General features: G+C 45.0%; 34 non-coding genes across 34 annotated transcripts; all 34 read right to left on the reverse strand.

The window, feature by feature from the left end:
* Window positions 1–101: 101 nt before the first annotated feature.
* On the reverse strand, window positions 102–220 carry LOC144984781 (5S ribosomal RNA). Its single transcript, XR_013648605.1, has one exon. It is a non-coding gene; the product is annotated as a 5S ribosomal RNA (ribosomal RNA).
* Window positions 221–627: 407 nt separating this feature from the next.
* Window positions 628–746, reverse strand: LOC144984782 (5S ribosomal RNA). Its single transcript, XR_013648607.1, has one exon. It is a non-coding gene; the product is annotated as a 5S ribosomal RNA (ribosomal RNA).
* Window positions 747–1,169: 423 nt separating this feature from the next.
* On the reverse strand, window positions 1,170–1,288 carry LOC144986000 (5S ribosomal RNA). Its single transcript, XR_013649830.1, has one exon. It is a non-coding gene; the product is annotated as a 5S ribosomal RNA (ribosomal RNA).
* Window positions 1,289–1,713: 425 nt separating this feature from the next.
* Window positions 1,714–1,832, reverse strand: LOC144986001 (5S ribosomal RNA). The gene has a single exon (XR_013649831.1). It is a non-coding gene; the product is annotated as a 5S ribosomal RNA (ribosomal RNA).
* A 409-nt stretch (window positions 1,833–2,241) lies between these two features.
* Window positions 2,242–2,360, reverse strand: LOC144984783 (5S ribosomal RNA). Its single transcript, XR_013648608.1, has one exon. It is a non-coding gene; the product is annotated as a 5S ribosomal RNA (ribosomal RNA).
* A 407-nt stretch (window positions 2,361–2,767) lies between these two features.
* LOC144984784 (5S ribosomal RNA) lies at window positions 2,768–2,886 on the reverse strand. The gene has a single exon (XR_013648609.1). It is a non-coding gene; the product is annotated as a 5S ribosomal RNA (ribosomal RNA).
* A 407-nt stretch (window positions 2,887–3,293) lies between these two features.
* LOC144986227 (5S ribosomal RNA) lies at window positions 3,294–3,412 on the reverse strand. The gene has a single exon (XR_013650057.1). It is a non-coding gene; the product is annotated as a 5S ribosomal RNA (ribosomal RNA).
* A 407-nt stretch (window positions 3,413–3,819) lies between these two features.
* LOC144984785 (5S ribosomal RNA) lies at window positions 3,820–3,938 on the reverse strand. Its single transcript, XR_013648610.1, has one exon. It is a non-coding gene; the product is annotated as a 5S ribosomal RNA (ribosomal RNA).
* Window positions 3,939–4,345: 407 nt separating this feature from the next.
* LOC144984786 (5S ribosomal RNA) lies at window positions 4,346–4,464 on the reverse strand. The gene has a single exon (XR_013648611.1). It is a non-coding gene; the product is annotated as a 5S ribosomal RNA (ribosomal RNA).
* A 423-nt stretch (window positions 4,465–4,887) lies between these two features.
* On the reverse strand, window positions 4,888–5,006 carry LOC144986002 (5S ribosomal RNA). The gene has a single exon (XR_013649832.1). It is a non-coding gene; the product is annotated as a 5S ribosomal RNA (ribosomal RNA).
* Window positions 5,007–5,431: 425 nt separating this feature from the next.
* Window positions 5,432–5,550, reverse strand: LOC144986003 (5S ribosomal RNA). Its single transcript, XR_013649833.1, has one exon. It is a non-coding gene; the product is annotated as a 5S ribosomal RNA (ribosomal RNA).
* Window positions 5,551–5,975: 425 nt separating this feature from the next.
* On the reverse strand, window positions 5,976–6,094 carry LOC144984787 (5S ribosomal RNA). Its single transcript, XR_013648612.1, has one exon. It is a non-coding gene; the product is annotated as a 5S ribosomal RNA (ribosomal RNA).
* Window positions 6,095–6,511: 417 nt separating this feature from the next.
* LOC144984788 (5S ribosomal RNA) lies at window positions 6,512–6,630 on the reverse strand. Its single transcript, XR_013648613.1, has one exon. It is a non-coding gene; the product is annotated as a 5S ribosomal RNA (ribosomal RNA).
* Window positions 6,631–7,053: 423 nt separating this feature from the next.
* Window positions 7,054–7,172, reverse strand: LOC144986004 (5S ribosomal RNA). Its single transcript, XR_013649834.1, has one exon. It is a non-coding gene; the product is annotated as a 5S ribosomal RNA (ribosomal RNA).
* A 425-nt stretch (window positions 7,173–7,597) lies between these two features.
* On the reverse strand, window positions 7,598–7,716 carry LOC144986005 (5S ribosomal RNA). Its single transcript, XR_013649835.1, has one exon. It is a non-coding gene; the product is annotated as a 5S ribosomal RNA (ribosomal RNA).
* Window positions 7,717–8,142: 426 nt separating this feature from the next.
* LOC144984790 (5S ribosomal RNA) lies at window positions 8,143–8,261 on the reverse strand. Its single transcript, XR_013648615.1, has one exon. It is a non-coding gene; the product is annotated as a 5S ribosomal RNA (ribosomal RNA).
* Window positions 8,262–8,668: 407 nt separating this feature from the next.
* LOC144984791 (5S ribosomal RNA) lies at window positions 8,669–8,787 on the reverse strand. Its single transcript, XR_013648616.1, has one exon. It is a non-coding gene; the product is annotated as a 5S ribosomal RNA (ribosomal RNA).
* Window positions 8,788–9,195: 408 nt separating this feature from the next.
* On the reverse strand, window positions 9,196–9,314 carry LOC144984793 (5S ribosomal RNA). The gene has a single exon (XR_013648618.1). It is a non-coding gene; the product is annotated as a 5S ribosomal RNA (ribosomal RNA).
* A 407-nt stretch (window positions 9,315–9,721) lies between these two features.
* Window positions 9,722–9,840, reverse strand: LOC144984794 (5S ribosomal RNA). Its single transcript, XR_013648619.1, has one exon. It is a non-coding gene; the product is annotated as a 5S ribosomal RNA (ribosomal RNA).
* A 407-nt stretch (window positions 9,841–10,247) lies between these two features.
* On the reverse strand, window positions 10,248–10,366 carry LOC144984795 (5S ribosomal RNA). The gene has a single exon (XR_013648620.1). It is a non-coding gene; the product is annotated as a 5S ribosomal RNA (ribosomal RNA).
* Window positions 10,367–10,773: 407 nt separating this feature from the next.
* Window positions 10,774–10,892, reverse strand: LOC144984796 (5S ribosomal RNA). Its single transcript, XR_013648621.1, has one exon. It is a non-coding gene; the product is annotated as a 5S ribosomal RNA (ribosomal RNA).
* A 407-nt stretch (window positions 10,893–11,299) lies between these two features.
* Window positions 11,300–11,418, reverse strand: LOC144984797 (5S ribosomal RNA). The gene has a single exon (XR_013648622.1). It is a non-coding gene; the product is annotated as a 5S ribosomal RNA (ribosomal RNA).
* A 407-nt stretch (window positions 11,419–11,825) lies between these two features.
* Window positions 11,826–11,944, reverse strand: LOC144984798 (5S ribosomal RNA). Its single transcript, XR_013648623.1, has one exon. It is a non-coding gene; the product is annotated as a 5S ribosomal RNA (ribosomal RNA).
* Window positions 11,945–12,352: 408 nt separating this feature from the next.
* On the reverse strand, window positions 12,353–12,471 carry LOC144984799 (5S ribosomal RNA). Its single transcript, XR_013648624.1, has one exon. It is a non-coding gene; the product is annotated as a 5S ribosomal RNA (ribosomal RNA).
* Window positions 12,472–12,879: 408 nt separating this feature from the next.
* On the reverse strand, window positions 12,880–12,998 carry LOC144984800 (5S ribosomal RNA). Its single transcript, XR_013648625.1, has one exon. It is a non-coding gene; the product is annotated as a 5S ribosomal RNA (ribosomal RNA).
* Window positions 12,999–13,415: 417 nt separating this feature from the next.
* On the reverse strand, window positions 13,416–13,534 carry LOC144984802 (5S ribosomal RNA). Its single transcript, XR_013648627.1, has one exon. It is a non-coding gene; the product is annotated as a 5S ribosomal RNA (ribosomal RNA).
* A 423-nt stretch (window positions 13,535–13,957) lies between these two features.
* Window positions 13,958–14,076, reverse strand: LOC144986006 (5S ribosomal RNA). Its single transcript, XR_013649836.1, has one exon. It is a non-coding gene; the product is annotated as a 5S ribosomal RNA (ribosomal RNA).
* Window positions 14,077–14,501: 425 nt separating this feature from the next.
* Window positions 14,502–14,620, reverse strand: LOC144986007 (5S ribosomal RNA). The gene has a single exon (XR_013649837.1). It is a non-coding gene; the product is annotated as a 5S ribosomal RNA (ribosomal RNA).
* Window positions 14,621–15,045: 425 nt separating this feature from the next.
* LOC144984804 (5S ribosomal RNA) lies at window positions 15,046–15,164 on the reverse strand. The gene has a single exon (XR_013648628.1). It is a non-coding gene; the product is annotated as a 5S ribosomal RNA (ribosomal RNA).
* A 407-nt stretch (window positions 15,165–15,571) lies between these two features.
* LOC144984805 (5S ribosomal RNA) lies at window positions 15,572–15,690 on the reverse strand. The gene has a single exon (XR_013648629.1). It is a non-coding gene; the product is annotated as a 5S ribosomal RNA (ribosomal RNA).
* A 408-nt stretch (window positions 15,691–16,098) lies between these two features.
* On the reverse strand, window positions 16,099–16,217 carry LOC144984806 (5S ribosomal RNA). Its single transcript, XR_013648630.1, has one exon. It is a non-coding gene; the product is annotated as a 5S ribosomal RNA (ribosomal RNA).
* A 408-nt stretch (window positions 16,218–16,625) lies between these two features.
* LOC144984807 (5S ribosomal RNA) lies at window positions 16,626–16,744 on the reverse strand. The gene has a single exon (XR_013648631.1). It is a non-coding gene; the product is annotated as a 5S ribosomal RNA (ribosomal RNA).
* Window positions 16,745–17,151: 407 nt separating this feature from the next.
* Window positions 17,152–17,270, reverse strand: LOC144984808 (5S ribosomal RNA). The gene has a single exon (XR_013648632.1). It is a non-coding gene; the product is annotated as a 5S ribosomal RNA (ribosomal RNA).
* Window positions 17,271–17,677: 407 nt separating this feature from the next.
* LOC144984809 (5S ribosomal RNA) lies at window positions 17,678–17,796 on the reverse strand. Its single transcript, XR_013648634.1, has one exon. It is a non-coding gene; the product is annotated as a 5S ribosomal RNA (ribosomal RNA).
* Window positions 17,797–18,166: the final 370 nt, after the last annotated feature.

Below are 18,166 nucleotides of genomic sequence, written 5' to 3' on the forward strand. Positions count from 1 at the left end.
GCAAAAGTTGTTTATTAAAAAAAAAAAAAAAAAAACCTTAGGTGAACTTTGAAGCAGATTTTGGAAGAACACCCTCTGCTGGTTGGGAGGAAAAGATGGAAAACTTACAGCACCTGGTATTCCCAAGCGGTCTCCCATCCAGGTACTAACCAGGCCCAACCCTGTTTGGCTTCCGAGATCGGACGAGATCGGGCGGGTCCAGAGTGGTGTGGCCGTAAGCACTTGCCAGTGTCCAGCAAAGCCTCTTGGCCACTCAATCTCAAGGTTTTCCTGCTTAAAGCTACAGGCTTGCCATTGTGTCCTCCTGATTAACACACCTGCTGACTAGACACACCCACCTGCTGCAAAAACCATGCCATTTCACCTCTCCTCTGCAAAATCAGCCTTGGTTTAAACACACACAAAGTCTGAACAGAAACACTGCTAACATCTGCTCATTGTAACAGGTGGGTGTAATTAGGCTAAAGGTTATGCATTGACACCTTGATTCTGATTGCTCTGAAGCTACCTGATTACTTTACATGAGGCAAAAGTTGTTTATTAAAAAAAAAAAAAAAAAAACCTTAGGTGAACTTTGAAGCAGATTTTGGAAGAACACCCTCTGCTGGTTGGGAGGAAAAGATGGAAAACTTACAGCACCTGGTATTCCCAAGCGGTCTCCCATCCAGGTACTAACCAGGCCCAACCCTGTTTGGCTTCCGAGATCGGACGAGATCGGGCGGGTCCAGAGTGGTGTGGCCGTAAGCACTTGCCAGTGTCCAGCAAAGCCTCTTGGCCAGCGAATTTCAAAGTTTTCCAGCTTAAAGCTCCAGGCATTTCATCGTGTCCTTCTGATTAACACACCTGCTGATTGGACACACCCACCTGCTGCAAAAACCATGCCATTTCAGCTCACCTCTGCAAAAACAGCCTTGGTTACACTCACAAAGTCTGAACAGAAACACTGCTAACATCTGCTCATTATAACAGGTGGGTGTAATTAGGCTAAAAGTTATGCATTGACACCTTGATTCTGATTGCTCTGAAGCTACCTGATTACTTTACATGAGGCAAAAGTTGTTTATTAAAAAAAAAAAAAAGAAAAAAAAAGAAAAAGAAAAAAACCTTAGGTGAACTTTGAAGCAGATTTTGGAAGAACACCCTCTGCTGGTTGGGAGGAAAAGATGGAAAACTTACAGCACCTGGTATTCCCAAGCGGTCTCCCATCCAGGTACTAACCAGGCCCAACCCTGATTGGCTTCCGAGATCGGACGAGATCGGGCGGGTCCAGAGTGGTGTGGCCGTAAGCACTTGCCAGTGTCCAGCAAAGCCTCTTGGCCAGTGAATCTCAAAGTTTTCCTGCTTAAACTTCCAAGCATGCCATCGTGTCCTTCTGATTAACACACCTGCTGATTAGACACACCCACCTGCTGCAAAAACCATGCCATTTCACCTCTCCTCTGCAAAATCAGCCTTGGTTTAAACACACACAAAGTCTGAACAGAAACACTGCTAACATCTGCTCATTATAACAGGTGGGTGTAATTAGGCTAAAGGTTATGCATTGACACCTTGATTCTGATTGCTCTGAAGCTACCTGATTACTTTACATGAGGCAAAAGTTGTTTATTAAAAAAAAAAAAAAGAAAAAAAAGAAAAAGAAAAAAACCTTAGGTGAACTTTGAAGCAGATTTTGGAAGAACACCCTCTGCTGGTTGGGAGGAAAAGATGGAAAACTTACAGCACCTGGTATTCCCAAGCGGTCTCCCATCCAGGTACTAACCAGGCCCAACCCTGATTGGCTTCCGAGATCGGACGAGATCGGGCGGGTCCAGAGTGGTGTGGCCGTAAGCACTTGCCAGTGTCCAGCAAAGCCTCTTGGCCAGTGAATCTCAAAGTTTTCCTGCTTAAACTTCCAAGCATGCCATCGTGTCCTTCTGATTAACACACCTGCTGATTAGACACACCCACCTGCTGCAAAAACCATGCCATTTCACCTCTCCTCTGCAAAATCAGCCTTGGTTTAAACACACACAAAGTCTGAACAGAAACACTGCTAACATCTGCTCATTATAACAGGTGGGTGTAATTAGGCTAAAGGTTATGCATTGACACCTTGATTCTGATTGCTCTGAAGCTACCTGATTACTTTACATGAGGCAAAAGTTGTTTATTAAAAAAAAAAAAAAAAAAAAACCTTAGGTGAACTTTGAAGCAGATTTTGGAAGAACACCCTCTGCTGGTTGGGAGGAAAAGATGGAAAACTTACAGCACCTGGTATTCCCAAGCGGTCTCCCATCCAGGTACTAACCAGGCCCAACCCTGTTTGGCTTCCGAGATCGGACGAGATCGGGCGGGTCCAGAGTGGTGTGGCCGTAAGCACTTGCCAGTGTCCAGCAAAGCCTCTTGGCCACTCAATCTCAAGGTTTTCCTGCTTAAAGCTACAGGCTTGCCATTGTGTCCTCCTGATTAACACACCTGCTGACTAGACACACCCACCTGCTGCAAAAACCATGCCATTTCACCTCTCCTCTGCAAAATCAGCCTTGGTTTAAACACACACAAAGTCTGAACAGAAACACTGCTAACATCTGCTCATTGTAACAGGTGGGTGTAATTAGGCTAAAGGTTATGCATTGACACCTTGATTCTGATTGCTCTGAAGCTACCTGATTACTTTACATGAGGCAAAAGTTGTTTATTAAAAAAAAAAAAAAAAAAACCTTAGGTGAACTTTGAAGCAGATTTTGGAAGAACACCCTCTGCTGGTTGGGAGGAAAAGATGGAAAACTTACAGCACCTGGTATTCCCAAGCGGTCTCCCATCCAGGTACTAACCAGGCCCAACCCTGTTTGGCTTCCGAGATCGGACGAGATCGGGCGGGTCCAGAGTGGTGTGGCCGTAAGCACTTGCCAGTGTCCAGCAAAGCCTCTTGGCCACTCAATCTCAAGGTTTTCCTGCTTAAAGCTACAGGCTTGCCATTGTGTCCTCCTGATTAACACACCTGCTGACTAGACACACCCACCTGCTGCAAAAACCATGCCATTTCACCTCTCCTCTGCAAAATCAGCCTTGGTTTAAACACACACAAAGTCTGAACAGAAACACTGCTAACATCTGCTCATTGTAACAGGTGGGTGTAATTAGGCTAAAGGTTATGCATTGACACCTTGATTCTGATTGCTCTGAAGCTACCTGATTACTTTACATGAGGCAAAAGTTGTTTATTAAAAAAAAAAAAAAAAAAACCTTAGGTGAACTTTGAAGCAGATTTTGGAAGAACACCCTCTGCTGGTTGGGAGGAAAAGATGGAAAACTTACAGCACCTGGTATTCCCAAGCGGTCTCCCATCCAGGTACTAACCAGGCCCAACCCTGTTTGGCTTCCGAGATCGGACGAGATTGGGCGGGTCCAGAGTGGTGTGGCCGTAAGCACTTGCCAGTGTCCAGCAAAGCCTCTTGGCCACTCAATCTCAAGGTTTTCCTGCTTAAAGCTACAGGCTTGCCATTGTGTCCTCCTGATTAACACACCTGCTGACTAGACACACCCACCTGCTGCAAAAACCATGCCATTTCACCTCTCCTCTGCAAAATCAGCCTTGGTTTAAACACACACAAAGTCTGAACAGAAACACTGCTAACATCTGCTCATTGTAACAGGTGGGTGTAATTAGGCTAAAGGTTATGCATTGACACCTTGATTCTGATTGCTCTGAAGCTACCTGATTACTTTACATGAGGCAAAAGTTGTTTATTAAAAAAAAAAAAAAAAAAACCTTAGGTGAACTTTGAAGCAGATTTTGGAAGAACACCCTCTGCTGGTTGGGAGGAAAAGATGGAAAACTTACAGCACCTGGTATTCCCAAGCGGTCTCCCATCCAGGTACTAACCAGGCCCAACCCTGTTTGGCTTCCGAGATCGGACGAGATCGGGCGGGTCCAGAGTGGTGTGGCCGTAAGCACTTGCCAGTGTCCAGCAAAGCCTCTTGGCCACTCAATCTCAAGGTTTTCCTGCTTAAAGCTACAGGCTTGCCATTGTGTCCTCCTGATTAACACACCTGCTGACTAGACACACCCACCTGCTGCAAAAACCATGCCATTTCACCTCTCCTCTGCAAAATCAGCCTTGGTTTAAACACACACAAAGTCTGAACAGAAACACTGCTAACATCTGCTCATTGTAACAGGTGGGTGTAATTAGGCTAAAGGTTATGCATTGACACCTTGATTCTGATTGCTCTGAAGCTACCTGATTACTTTACATGAGGCAAAAGTTGTTTATTAAAAAAAAAAAAAAAAAAACCTTAGGTGAACTTTGAAGCAGATTTTGGAAGAACACCCTCTGCTGGTTGGGAGGAAAAGATGGAAAACTTACAGCACCTGGTATTCCCAAGCGGTCTCCCATCCAGGTACTAACCAGGCCCAACCCTGTTTGGCTTCCGAGATCGGACGAGATCGGGCGGGTCCAGAGTGGTGTGGCCGTAAGCACTTGCCAGTGTCCAGCAAAGCCTCTTGGCCAGCGAATTTCAAAGTTTTCCAGCTTAAAGCTCCAGGCATTTCATCGTGTCCTTCTGATTAACACACCTGCTGATTGGACACACCCACCTGCTGCAAAAACCATGCCATTTCAGCTCACCTCTGCAAAAACAGCCTTGGTTACACTCACAAAGTCTGAACAGAAACACTGCTAACATCTGCTCATTATAACAGGTGGGTGTAATTAGGCTAAAAGTTATGCATTGACACCTTGATTCTGATTGCTCTGAAGCTACCTGATTACTTTACATGAGGCAAAAGTTGTTTATTAAAAAAAAAAAAAAGAAAAAAAAAGAAAAAGAAAAAAACCTTAGGTGAACTTTGAAGCAGATTTTGGAAGAACACCCTCTGCTGGTTGGGAGGAAAAGATGGAAAACTTACAGCACCTGGTATTCCCAAGCGGTCTCCCATCCAGGTACTAACCAGGCCCAACCCTGATTGGCTTCCGAGATCGGACGAGATCGGGCGGGTCCAGAGTGGTGTGGCCGTAAGCACTTGCCAGTGTCCAGCAAAGCCTCTTGGCCAGTGAATCTCAAAGTTTTCCTGCTTAAACTTCCAAGCATGCCATCGTGTCCTTCTGATTAACACACCTGCTGATTAGACACACCCACCTGCTGCAAAAACCATGCCATTTCACCTCTCCTCTGCAAAATCAGCCTTGGTTTAAACACACACAAAGTCTGAACAGAAACACTGCTAACATCTGCTCATTATAACAGGTGGGTGTAATTAGGCTAAAGGTTATGCATTGACACCTTGATTCTGATTGCTCTGAAGCTACCTGATTACTTTACATGAGGCAAAAGTTGTTTATTAAAAAAAAAAAAAAGAAAAAAAAGAAAAAGAAAAAAACCTTAGGTGAACTTTGAAGCAGATTTTGGAAGAACACCCTCTGCTGGTTGGGAGGAAAAGATGGAAAACTTACAGCACCTGGTATTCCCAAGCGGTCTCCCATCCAGGTACTAACCAGGCCCAACCCTGATTGGCTTCCGAGATCGGACGAGATCGGGCGGGTCCAGAGTGGTGTGGCCGTAAGCACTTGCCAGTGTCCAGCAAAGCCTCTTGGCCAGTGAATCTCAAAGTTTTCCTGCTTAAACTTCCAAGCATGCCATCGTGTCCTTCTGATTAACACACCTGCTGATTAGACACACCCACCTGCTGCAAAAACCATGCCATTTCACCTCTCCTCTGCAAAATCAGCCTTGGTTTAAACACACACAAAGTCTGAACAGAAACACTGCTAACATCTGCTCATTATAACAGGTGGGTGTAATTAGGCTAAAGGTTATGCATTGACACCTTGATTCTGATTGCTCTGAAGCTACCTGATTACTTTACATGAGGCAAAAGTTGTTTATTAAAAAAAAAAAAAAAAAAAAAAAGAAAAAGAAAAAAACCTTAGGTGAACTTTGAAGCAGATTTTGGAAGAACACCCTCTGCTGGTTGGGAGGAAAAGATGGAAAACTTACAGCACCTGGTATTCCCAAGCGGTCTCCCATCCAGGTACTAACCAGGCCCAACCCTGTTTGGCTTCCGAGATCGGACGAGATCGGGCGGGTCCAGAGTGGTGTGGCCGTAAGCACTTGCCAGTGTCCAGCAAAGCCTCTTGGCCAGTGAATCTCAAAGTTTTCCTGCTTAAACTTCCAAGCATGCCATCGTGTCCTTCTGATTAACACACCTGCTGATTAGACACACCCACCTGCTGCAAAAACCATGCCATTTCACCTCTCCTCTGCAAAATCAGCCTTGGTTTAAACACACACAAAGTCTGAACAGAAACACTGCTAACATCTGCTCATTATAACAGGTGGGTGTAATTAGGCTAAAGGTTATGCATTGACACCTTGATTCTGATTGCTCTGAAGCTACCTGATTACTTTACATGAGGCAAAAGTTGTTTATTAAAAAAAAAAAAAAAAAAAAAAAAAAAAACCTTAGGTGAACTTTGAAGCAGATTTTGGAAGAACACCCTCTGCTGGTTGGGAGGAAAAGATGGAAAACTTACAGCACCTGGTATTCCCAAGCGGTCTCCCATCCAGGTACTAACCAGGCCCAACCCTGTTTGGCTTCCGAGATCGGACGAGATCGGGCGGGTCCAGAGTGGTGTGGCCGTAAGCACTTGCCAGTGTCCAGCAAAGCCTCTTGGCCAGCGAATTTCAAAGTTTTCCAGCTTAAAGCTCCAGGCATTTCATCGTGTCCTTCTGATTAACACACCTGCTGATTGGACACACCCACCTGCTGCAAAAACCATGCCATTTCAGCTCACCTCTGCAAAAACAGCCTTGGTTACACTCACAAAGTCTGAACAGAAACACTGCTAACATCTGCTCATTATAACAGGTGGGTGTAATTAGGCTAAAAGTTATGCATTGACACCTTGATTCTGATTGCTCTGAAGCTACCTGATTACTTTACATGAGGCAAAAGTTGTTTATTAAAAAAAAAAAAAAGAAAAAAAAAGAAAAAGAAAAAAACCTTAGGTGAACTTTGAAGCAGATTTTGGAAGAACACCCTCTGCTGGTTGGGAGGAAAAGATGGAAAACTTACAGCACCTGGTATTCCCAAGCGGTCTCCCATCCAGGTACTAACCAGGCCCAACCCTGATTGGCTTCCGAGATCGGACGAGATCGGGCGGGTCCAGAGTGGTGTGGCCGTAAGCACTTGCCAGTGTCCAGCAAAGCCTCTTGGCCAGTGAATCTCAAAGTTTTCCTGCTTAAACTTCCAAGCATGCCATCGTGTCCTTCTGATTAACACACCTGCTGATTAGACACACCCACCTGCTGCAAAAACCATGCCATTTCACCTCTCCTCTGCAAAATCAGCCTTGGTTTAAACACACACAAAGTCTGAACAGAAACACTGCTAACATCTGCTCATTATAACAGGTGGGTGTAATTAGGCTAAAGGTTATGCATTGACACCTTGATTCTGATTGCTCTGAAGCTACCTGATTACTTTACATGAGGCAAAAGTTGTTTATTAAAAAAAAAAAAAAAAAAAAAAAGAAAAAGAAAAAAACCTTAGGTGAACTTTGAAGCAGATTTTGGAAGAACACCCTCTGCTGGTTGGGAGGAAAAGATGGAAAACTTACAGCACCTGGTATTCCCAAGCGGTCTCCCATCCAGGTACTAACCAGGCCCAACCCTGATTGGCTTCCGAGATCGGACGAGATCGGGCGGGTCCAGAGTGGTGTGGCCGTAAGCACTTGCCAGTGTCCAGCAAAGCCTCTTGGCCAGTGAATCTCAAAGTTTTCCTGCTTAAACTTCCAAGCATGCCATCGTGTCCTTCTGATTAACACACCTGCTGATTAGACACACCCACCTGCTGCAAAAACCATGCCATTTCAGCTCACCTCTGCAAAATCAGCCTTGGTTTAAACACACACAAAGTCTGAACAGAAACACTGCTAACATCTGCTCATTATAACAGGTGGGTGTAATTAGGCTAAAGGTTATGCATTGACACCTTGATTCTGATTGCTCTGAAGCTACCTGATTACTTTACATGAGGCAAAAGTTGTTTATTAAAAAAAAAAAAAAAAAAAAAAAAGAAAAAGAAAAAAACCTTAGGTGAACTTTGAAGCAGATTTTGGAAGAACACCCTCTGCTGGTTGGGAGGAAAAGATGGAAAACTTACAGCACCTGGTATTCCCAAGCGGTCTCCCATCCAGGTACTAACCAGGCCCAACCCTGTTTGGCTTCCGAGATCGGACGAGATCGGGCGGGTCCAGAGTGGTGTGGCCGTAAGCACTTGCCAGTGTCCAGCAAAGCCTCTTGGCCAGTGAATCTCAAAGTTTTCCTGCTTAAACTTCCAAGCATGCCATCGTGTCCTTCTGATTAACACACCTGCTGACTAGACACACCCACCTGCTGCAAAAACCATGCCATTTCACCTCTCCTCTGCAAAATCAGCCTTGGTTTAAACACACACAAAGTCTGAACAGAAACACTGCTAACATCTGCTCATTGTAACAGGTGGGTGTAATTAGGCTAAAGGTTATGCATTGACACCTTGATTCTGATTGCTCTGAAGCTACCTGATTACTTTACATGAGGCAAAAGTTGTTTATTAAAAAAAAAAAAAAAAAAACCTTAGGTGAACTTTGAAGCAGATTTTGGAAGAACACCCTCTGCTGGTTGGGAGGAAAAGATGGAAAACTTACAGCACCTGGTATTCCCAAGCGGTCTCCCATCCAGGTACTAACCAGGCCCAACCCTGTTTGGCTTCCGAGATCGGACGAGATCGGGCGGGTCCAGAGTGGTGTGGCCGTAAGCACTTGCCAGTGTCCAGCAAAGCCTCTTGGCCACTCAATCTCAAGGTTTTCCTGCTTAAAGCTACAGGCTTGCCATTGTGTCCTCCTGATTAACACACCTGCTGACTAGACACACCCACCTGCTGCAAAAACCATGCCATTTCACCTCTCCTCTGCAAAATCAGCCTTGGTTTAAACACACACAAAGTCTGAACAGAAACACTGCTAACATCTGCTCATTGTAACAGGTGGGTGTAATTAGGCTAAAGGTTATGCATTGACACCTTGATTCTGATTGCTCTGAAGCTACCTGATTACTTTACATGAGGCAAAAGTTGTTTATTAAAAAAAAAAAAAAAAAAAACCTTAGGTGAACTTTGAAGCAGATTTTGGAAGAACACCCTCTGCTGGTTGGGAGGAAAAGATGGAAAACTTACAGCACCTGGTATTCCCAAGCGGTCTCCCATCCAGGTACTAACCAGGCCCAACCCTGTTTGGCTTCCGAGATCGGACGAGATCGGGCGGGTCCAGAGTGGTGTGGCCGTAAGCACTTGCCAGTGTCCAGCAAAGCCTCTTGGCCACTCAATCTCAAGGTTTTCCTGCTTAAAGCTACAGGCTTGCCATTGTGTCCTCCTGATTAACACACCTGCTGACTAGACACACCCACCTGCTGCAAAAACCATGCCATTTCACCTCTCCTCTGCAAAATCAGCCTTGGTTTAAACACACACAAAGTCTGAACAGAAACACTGCTAACATCTGCTCATTGTAACAGGTGGGTGTAATTAGGCTAAAGGTTATGCATTGACACCTTGATTCTGATTGCTCTGAAGCTACCTGATTACTTTACATGAGGCAAAAGTTGTTTATTAAAAAAAAAAAAAAAAAAACCTTAGGTGAACTTTGAAGCAGATTTTGGAAGAACACCCTCTGCTGGTTGGGAGGAAAAGATGGAAAACTTACAGCACCTGGTATTCCCAAGCGGTCTCCCATCCAGGTACTAACCAGGCCCAACCCTGTTTGGCTTCCGAGATCGGACGAGATCGGGCGGGTCCAGAGTGGTGTGGCCGTAAGCACTTGCCAGTGTCCAGCAAAGCCTCTTGGCCACTCAATCTCAAGGTTTTCCTGCTTAAAGCTACAGGCTTGCCATTGTGTCCTCCTGATTAACACACCTGCTGACTAGACACACCCACCTGCTGCAAAAACCATGCCATTTCACCTCTCCTCTGCAAAATCAGCCTTGGTTTAAACACACACAAAGTCTGAACAGAAACACTGCTAACATCTGCTCATTGTAACAGGTGGGTGTAATTAGGCTAAAGGTTATGCATTGACACCTTGATTCTGATTGCTCTGAAGCTACCTGATTACTTTACATGAGGCAAAAGTTGTTTATTAAAAAAAAAAAAAAAAAAACCTTAGGTGAACTTTGAAGCAGATTTTGGAAGAACACCCTCTGCTGGTTGGGAGGAAAAGATGGAAAACTTACAGCACCTGGTATTCCCAAGCGGTCTCCCATCCAGGTACTAACCAGGCCCAACCCTGTTTGGCTTCCGAGATCGGACGAGATCGGGCGGGTCCAGAGTGGTGTGGCCGTAAGCACTTGCCAGTGTCCAGCAAAGCCTCTTGGCCACTCAATCTCAAGGTTTTCCTGCTTAAAGCTACAGGCTTGCCATTGTGTCCTCCTGATTAACACACCTGCTGACTAGACACACCCACCTGCTGCAAAAACCATGCCATTTCACCTCTCCTCTGCAAAATCAGCCTTGGTTTAAACACACACAAAGTCTGAACAGAAACACTGCTAACATCTGCTCATTGTAACAGGTGGGTGTAATTAGGCTAAAGGTTATGCATTGACACCTTGATTCTGATTGCTCTGAAGCTACCTGATTACTTTACATGAGGCAAAAGTTGTTTATTAAAAAAAAAAAAAAAAAAACCTTAGGTGAACTTTGAAGCAGATTTTGGAAGAACACCCTCTGCTGGTTGGGAGGAAAAGATGGAAAACTTACAGCACCTGGTATTCCCAAGCGGTCTCCCATCCAGGTACTAACCAGGCCCAACCCTGTTTGGCTTCCGAGATCGGACGAGATCGGGCGGGTCCAGAGTGGTGTGGCCGTAAGCACTTGCCAGTGTCCAGCAAAGCCTCTTGGCCACTCAATCTCAAGGTTTTCCTGCTTAAAGCTACAGGCTTGCCATTGTGTCCTCCTGATTAACACACCTGCTGACTAGACACACCCACCTGCTGCAAAAACCATGCCATTTCACCTCTCCTCTGCAAAATCAGCCTTGGTTTAAACACACACAAAGTCTGAACAGAAACACTGCTAACATCTGCTCATTGTAACAGGTGGGTGTAATTAGGCTAAAGGTTATGCATTGACACCTTGATTCTGATTGCTCTGAAGCTACCTGATTACTTTACATGAGGCAAAAGTTGTTTATTAAAAAAAAAAAAAAAAAAACCTTAGGTGAACTTTGAAGCAGATTTTGGAAGAACACCCTCTGCTGGTTGGGAGGAAAAGATGGAAAACTTACAGCACCTGGTATTCCCAAGCGGTCTCCCATCCAGGTACTAACCAGGCCCAACCCTGTTTGGCTTCCGAGATCGGACGAGATCGGGCGGGTCCAGAGTGGTGTGGCCGTAAGCACTTGCCAGTGTCCAGCAAAGCCTCTTGGCCACTCAATCTCAAGGTTTTCCTGCTTAAAGCTACAGGCTTGCCATTGTGTCCTCCTGATTAACACACCTGCTGACTAGACACACCCACCTGCTGCAAAAACCATGCCATTTCACCTCTCCTCTGCAAAATCAGCCTTGGTTTAAACACACACAAAGTCTGAACAGAAACACTGCTAACATCTGCTCATTGTAACAGGTGGGTGTAATTAGGCTAAAGGTTATGCATTGACACCTTGATTCTGATTGCTCTGAAGCTACCTGATTACTTTACATGAGGCAAAAGTTGTTTATTAAAAAAAAAAAAAAAAAAACCTTAGGTGAACTTTGAAGCAGATTTTGGAAGAACACCCTCTGCTGGTTGGGAGGAAAAGATGGAAAACTTACAGCACCTGGTATTCCCAAGCGGTCTCCCATCCAGGTACTAACCAGGCCCAACCCTGTTTGGCTTCCGAGATCGGACGAGATCGGGCGGGTCCAGAGTGGTGTGGCCGTAAGCACTTGCCAGTGTCCAGCAAAGCCTCTTGGCCACTCAATCTCAAGGTTTTCCTGCTTAAAGCTACAGGCTTGCCATTGTGTCCTCCTGATTAACACACCTGCTGACTAGACACACCCACCTGCTGCAAAAACCATGCCATTTCACCTCTCCTCTGCAAAATCAGCCTTGGTTTAAACACACACAAAGTCTGAACAGAAACACTGCTAACATCTGCTCATTGTAACAGGTGGGTGTAATTAGGCTAAAGGTTATGCATTGACACCTTGATTCTGATTGCTCTGAAGCTACCTGATTACTTTACATGAGGCAAAAGTTGTTTATTAAAAAAAAAAAAAAAAAAAACCTTAGGTGAACTTTGAAGCAGATTTTGGAAGAACACCCTCTGCTGGTTGGGAGGAAAAGATGGAAAACTTACAGCACCTGGTATTCCCAAGCGGTCTCCCATCCAGGTACTAACCAGGCCCAACCCTGTTTGGCTTCCGAGATCGGACGAGATCGGGCGGGTCCAGAGTGGTGTGGCCGTAAGCACTTGCCAGTGTCCAGCAAAGCCTCTTGGCCACTCAATCTCAAGGTTTTCCTGCTTAAAGCTACAGGCTTGCCATTGTGTCCTCCTGATTAACACACCTGCTGACTAGACACACCCACCTGCTGCAAAAACCATGCCATTTCACCTCTCCTCTGCAAAATCAGCCTTGGTTTAAACACACACAAAGTCTGAACAGAAACACTGCTAACATCTGCTCATTGTAACAGGTGGGTGTAATTAGGCTAAAGGTTATGCATTGACACCTTGATTCTGATTGCTCTGAAGCTACCTGATTACTTTACATGAGGCAAAAGTTGTTTATTAAAAAAAAAAAAAAAAAAAACCTTAGGTGAACTTTGAAGCAGATTTTGGAAGAACACCCTCTGCTGGTTGGGAGGAAAAGATGGAAAACTTACAGCACCTGGTATTCCCAAGCGGTCTCCCATCCAGGTACTAACCAGGCCCAACCCTGTTTGGCTTCCGAGATCGGACGAGATCGGGCGGGTCCAGAGTGGTGTGGCCGTAAGCACTTGCCAGTGTCCAGCAAAGCCTCTTGGCCAGTGAATCTCAAAGTTTTCCTGCTTAAACTTCCAAGCATGCCATCGTGTCCTTCTGATTAACACACCTGCTGATTAGACACACCCACCTGCTGCAAAAACCATGCCATTTCACCTCTCCTCTGCAAAATCAGCCTTGGTTTAAACACACACAAAGTCTGAACAGAAACACTGCTAACATCTGCTCATTATAACAGGTGGGTGTAATTAGGCTAAAGGTTATGCATTGACACCTTGATTCTGATTGCTCTGAAGCTACCTGATTACTTTACATGAGGCAAAAGTTGTTTATTAAAAAAAAAAAAAAAAAAAAAAAAAAAAACCTTAGGTGAACTTTGAAGCAGATTTTGGAAGAACACCCTCTGCTGGTTGGGAGGAAAAGATGGAAAACTTACAGCACCTGGTATTCCCAAGCGGTCTCCCATCCAGGTACTAACCAGGCCCAACCCTGTTTGGCTTCCGAGATCGGACGAGATCGGGCGGGTCCAGAGTGGTGTGGCCGTAAGCACTTGCCAGTGTCCAGCAAAGCCTCTTGGCCAGCGAATTTCAAAGTTTTCCAGCTTAAAGCTCCAGGCATTTCATCGTGTCCTTCTGATTAACACACCTGCTGATTGGACACACCCACCTGCTGCAAAAACCATGCCATTTCAGCTCACCTCTGCAAAAACAGCCTTGGTTACACTCACAAAGTCTGAACAGAAACACTGCTAACATCTGCTCATTATAACAGGTGGGTGTAATTAGGCTAAAAGTTATGCATTGACACCTTGATTCTGATTGCTCTGAAGCTACCTGATTACTTTACATGAGGCAAAAGTTGTTTATTAAAAAAAAAAAAAAGAAAAAAAAAGAAAAAGAAAAAAACCTTAGGTGAACTTTGAAGCAGATTTTGGAAGAACACCCTCTGCTGGTTGGGAGGAAAAGATGGAAAACTTACAGCACCTGGTATTCCCAAGCGGTCTCCCATCCAGGTACTAACCAGGCCCAACCCTGATTGGCTTCCGAGATCGGACGAGATCGGGCGGGTCCAGAGTGGTGTGGCCGTAAGCACTTGCCAGTGTCCAGCAAAGCCTCTTGGCCAGTGAATCTCAAAGTTTTCCTGCTTAAACTTCCAAGCATGCCATCGTGTCCTTCTGATTAACACACCTGCTGATTAGACACACCCACCTGCTGCAAAAACCATGCCATTTCACCTCTCCTCTGCAAAATCAGCCTTGGTTTAAACACACACAAAGTCTGAACAGAAACACTGCTAACATCTGCTCATTATAACAGGTGGGTGTAATTAGGCTAAAGGTTATGCATTGACACCTTGATTCTGATTGCTCTGAAGCTACCTGATTACTTTACATGAGGCAAAAGTTGTTTATTAAAAAAAAAAAAAAAAAAAAAAAGAAAAAGAAAAAAACCTTAGGTGAACTTTGAAGCAGATTTTGGAAGAACACCCTCTGCTGGTTGGGAGGAAAAGATGGAAAACTTACAGCACCTGGTATTCCCAAGCGGTCTCCCATCCAGGTACTAACCAGGCCCAACCCTGATTGGCTTCCGAGATCGGACGAGATCGGGCGGGTCCAGAGTGGTGTGGCCGTAAGCACTTGCCAGTGTCCAGCAAAGCCTCTTGGCCAGTGAATCTCAAAGTTTTCCTGCTTAAACTTCCAAGCATGCCATCGTGTCCTTCTGATTAACACACCTGCTGATTAGACACACCCACCTGCTGCAAAAACCATGCCATTTCAGCTCACCTCTGCAAAATCAGCCTTGGTTTAAACACACACAAAGTCTGAACAGAAACACTGCTAACATCTGCTCATTATAACAGGTGGGTGTAATTAGGCTAAAGGTTATGCATTGACACCTTGATTCTGATTGCTCTGAAGCTACCTGATTACTTTACATGAGGCAAAAGTTGTTTATTAAAAAAAAAAAAAAAAAAAAAAAGAAAAAGAAAAAAACCTTAGGTGAACTTTGAAGCAGATTTTGGAAGAACACCCTCTGCTGGTTGGGAGGAAAAGATGGAAAACTTACAGCACCTGGTATTCCCAAGCGGTCTCCCATCCAGGTACTAACCAGGCCCAACCCTGTTTGGCTTCCGAGATCGGACGAGATCGGGCGGGTCCAGAGTGGTGTGGCCGTAAGCACTTGCCAGTGTCCAGCAAAGCCTCTTGGCCACTCAATCTCAAGGTTTTCCTGCTTAAAGCTACAGGCTTGCCATTGTGTCCTCCTGATTAACACACCTGCTGACTAGACACACCCACCTGCTGCAAAAACCATGCCATTTCACCTCTCCTCTGCAAAATCAGCCTTGGTTTAAACACACACAAAGTCTGAACAGAAACACTGCTAACATCTGCTCATTGTAACAGGTGGGTGTAATTAGGCTAAAGGTTATGCATTGACACCTTGATTCTGATTGCTCTGAAGCTACCTGATTACTTTACATGAGGCAAAAGTTGTTTATTAAAAAAAAAAAAAAAAAAACCTTAGGTGAACTTTGAAGCAGATTTTGGAAGAACACCCTCTGCTGGTTGGGAGGAAAAGATGGAAAACTTACAGCACCTGGTATTCCCAAGCGGTCTCCCATCCAGGTACTAACCAGGCCCAACCCTGTTTGGCTTCCGAGATCGGACGAGATCGGGCGGGTCCAGAGTGGTGTGGCCGTAAGCACTTGCCAGTGTCCAGCAAAGCCTCTTGGCCACTCAATCTCAAGGTTTTCCTGCTTAAAGCTACAGGCTTGCCATTGTGTCCTCCTGATTAACACACCTGCTGACTAGACACACCCACCTGCTGCAAAAACCATGCCATTTCACCTCTCCTCTGCAAAATCAGCCTTGGTTTAAACACACACAAAGTCTGAACAGAAACACTGCTAACATCTGCTCATTGTAACAGGTGGGTGTAATTAGGCTAAAGGTTATGCATTGACACCTTGATTCTGATTGCTCTGAAGCTACCTGATTACTTTACATGAGGCAAAAGTTGTTTATTAAAAAAAAAAAAAAAAAAAACCTTAGGTGAACTTTGAAGCAGATTTTGGAAGAACACCCTCTGCTGGTTGGGAGGAAAAGATGGAAAACTTACAGCACCTGGTATTCCCAAGCGGTCTCCCATCCAGGTACTAACCAGGCCCAACCCTGTTTGGCTTCCGAGATCGGACGAGATCGGGCGGGTCCAGAGTGGTGTGGCCGTAAGCACTTGCCAGTGTCCAGCAAAGCCTCTTGGCCACTCAATCTCAAGGTTTTCCTGCTTAAAGCTACAGGCTTGCCATTGTGTCCTCCTGATTAACACACCTGCTGACTAGACACACCCACCTGCTGCAAAAACCATGCCATTTCACCTCTCCTCTGCAAAATCAGCCTTGGTTTAAACACACACAAAGTCTGAACAGAAACACTGCTAACATCTGCTCATTGTAACAGGTGGGTGTAATTAGGCTAAAGGTTATGCATTGACACCTTGATTCTGATTGCTCTGAAGCTACCTGATTACTTTACATGAGGCAAAAGTTGTTTATTAAAAAAAAAAAAAAAAAAAACCTTAGGTGAACTTTGAAGCAGATTTTGGAAGAACACCCTCTGCTGGTTGGGAGGAAAAGATGGAAAACTTACAGCACCTGGTATTCCCAAGCGGTCTCCCATCCAGGTACTAACCAGGCCCAACCCTGTTTGGCTTCCGAGATCGGACGAGATCGGGCGGGTCCAGAGTGGTGTGGCCGTAAGCACTTGCCAGTGTCCAGCAAAGCCTCTTGGCCACTCAATCTCAAGGTTTTCCTGCTTAAAGCTACAGGCTTGCCATTGTGTCCTCCTGATTAACACACCTGCTGACTAGACACACCCACCTGCTGCAAAAACCATGCCATTTCACCTCTCCTCTGCAAAATCAGCCTTGGTTTAAACACACACAAAGTCTGAACAGAAACACTGCTAACATCTGCTCATTGTAACAGGTGGGTGTAATTAGGCTAAAGGTTATGCATTGACACCTTGATTCTGATTGCTCTGAAGCTACCTGATTACTTTACATGAGGCAAAAGTTGTTTATTAAAAAAAAAAAAAAAAAAACCTTAGGTGAACTTTGAAGCAGATTTTGGAAGAACACCCTCTGCTGGTTGGGAGGAAAAGATGGAAAACTTACAGCACCTGGTATTCCCAAGCGGTCTCCCATCCAGGTACTAACCAGGCCCAACCCTGTTTGGCTTCCGAGATCGGACGAGATCGGGCGGGTCCAGAGTGGTGTGGCCGTAAGCACTTGCCAGTGTCCAGCAAAGCCTCTTGGCCACTCAATCTCAAGGTTTTCCTGCTTAAAGCTACAGGCTTGCCATTGTGTCCTCCTGATTAACACACCTGCTGACTAGACACACCCACCTGCTGCAAAAACCATGCCATTTCACCTCTCCTCTGCAAAATCAGCCTTGGTTTAAACACACACAAAGTCTGAACAGAAACACTGCTAACATCTGCTCATTGTAACAGGTGGGTGTAATTAGGCTAAAGGTTATGCATTGACACCTTGATTCTGATTGCTCTGAAGCTACCTGATTACTTTACATGAGGCAAAAGTTGTTTATTAAAAAAAAAAAAAAAAAAACCTTAGGTGAACTTTGAAGCAGATTTTGGAAGAACACCCTCTGCTGGTTGGGAGGAAAAGATGGAAAACTTACAGCACCTGGTATTCCCAAGCGGTCTCCCATCCAGGTACTAACCAGGCCCAACCCTGTTTGGCTTCCGAGATCGGACGAGATCGGGCGGGTCCAGAGTGGTGTGGCCGTAAGCACTTGCCAGTGTCCAGCAAAGCCTCTTGGCCACTCAATCTCAAGGTTTTCCTGCTTAAAGCTACAGGCTTGCCATTGTGTCCTCCTGATTAACACACCTGCTGACTAGACACACCCACCTGCTGCAAAAACCATGCCATTTCACCTCTCCTCTGCAAAATCAGCCTTGGTTTAAACACACACAAAGTCTGAACAGAAACACTGCTAACATCTGCTCATTGTAACAGGTGGGTGTAATTAGGCTAAAGGTTATGCATTGACACCTTGATTCTGATTGCTCTGAAGCTACCTGATTACTTTACATGAGGCAAAAGTTGTTTATTAAAAAAAAAAAAAAAAAAACCTTAGGTGAACTTTGAAGCAGATTTTGG

This window comes from Oryzias latipes, chromosome 16, assembly GCF_053564925.1.
Source record: "Oryzias latipes strain Hd-rR chromosome 16, Olatipes_Hd-rR_3.1".
Lineage (NCBI taxonomy): Eukaryota > Metazoa > Chordata > Actinopteri > Beloniformes > Adrianichthyidae > Oryzias > Oryzias latipes.